Raw genomic sequence first — 1,827 nt, forward strand, 5'->3', positions numbered from 1 at the left:
AGGATCTGCATATTTAGTCCAGGCTGGCTTTGAACTCAGGATCTCACCACCCCTGGCTCAGCTGCATTTCTCTACATTAGCAATGAAAAAATTCCGAAAAGGAAATTATATAAACAACTTCATTGATGTTAGCATCAAAAAGCATAAAATAGCTGGGCATGGTGACATGCACCCTGAATCCCAGCACTTAGGAGGCAGAGGCAGATGGATCTCTGTGAGTTTGAGTCCAGCCTGGTCTACAGAGAAAGTTCCAGTCAAGGCTACATAGGGAAACCCTGTCTCAAGGGGAAAAAAGCATAAAATACATTAGAAATTAGCTTTACCAAGGTGGTAAAAGACTGTAAAACGAAAATGTAAAATATCACTGAAGAAAATGAATGACATAAATAAATGGTACTATATTCTGTGTTCATAGACAGGAAAATAAACTGTGAAGATGCCCAACTCAATTTACAGATTATGTGAAATCTCTGTCAAAAGCTTAATGACTTCCTCTCCCTCTGTGTGTGTGTCTGACATAGAAAAAAACCCATCCTAAAATTCTCATTGTACCCCAAGAACCAACCTTACCCTCAGCTTTGAAGACAAAGCTAGAGCACTCACACTTCCTGGTTTCAAACTTTATACAGTGCTGAGAGATGGTTCAGTGGTTAGGAGCATGTCTTGCACAGGGGGACCTGAATTTTGTTCCCAGCACTCACGTTGGGTGGCTCACTACAACCTGTAACTCCAGGCCCAGAGGGTCCAAGACCTCTTCTGGCCTCCATAGGCACCTGTACACTGTCAGTCAGTCACACAGACATATACATTTACATACTAGTTTGTTGTTTAAATGAAGGATGGAGGTATGGAACTGGAGAGATGGTTCAGCGGTTAAGAGCACTGGCTGTTCACCCAGAAGACCAAGGTTCAATTCCCAGCAGCCACAACATGGCTCACAACCATCTGTAACTCCAGTCTCAGGGTATCTGATGCCCATTTCTGACCTCCAGGGGCACCAGACATACGCATGGTGCACATACATGCAGGTAAAACCCTCATACACATAAAATAAAATAAAAATAGAAACAACAAAAAAATCTGACTACAAAACCACAGCGTCCAAGAGAGTGACCAGGCTTAAAAACTGGGAGGACAGCTGTCAGCCCTCGTGGGTGCGGCCAAATGATCTTGGCAAGGTTGGCAAATCACACAGGAGGACAAAACACAGTCCTTCAAGGAGTGCTACAGTAAAACAATCTGTATCTAACACTGGCTACAAACACTAACTCAAAATGGATCAAAGACCTCAGTGTTAGATCTGAAAACTATAAAACCCTCAGAAGAAGGTAAAGGGCAAATGACACTGGCTTTGGCAACGACAACCTGGCTATGACATCAAAGGTGACAAGAAAAAAAAAAAAGAGAGAGATCAATTGGGCCCAATACACATTAACAAAACAGTACCAAAGGCTGGAGAGATGGCTTTGTGACTAAGAGCACTTGATGTCTTGCAGAGAACCCAAGCTCAGTTCTCAGCACCAGACACAAAATCCAGCTCTAAACACTTGTCAAAAAAATCAGCATTGCTTCTAACTCCTTAGAGAAGCCAGGATTGCCCCCCCCACACACACACACACACAAGCCTTTAGAGGTAAGCCACTCACTGTGACAAGGAACCAGGAACAGAAAGCAAACAGCCACACGGTCCTCTTACATGAGCTACTCAGAGGAGATAAAACCACAGACTCGTAGTGTGAAACCCTGCTGGCTAGCAACAGGGAGTTAGTGTGTAATGTATGCATGGTTTCTGGATTTTTTTTTTTTTTTTTTTTTTTTTTTTTTTTT

This window comes from Mus caroli, chromosome 2, assembly GCF_900094665.2.
Source record: "Mus caroli chromosome 2, CAROLI_EIJ_v1.1, whole genome shotgun sequence".
Taxonomy (NCBI): Eukaryota; Metazoa; Chordata; class Mammalia; order Rodentia; family Muridae; genus Mus; species Mus caroli.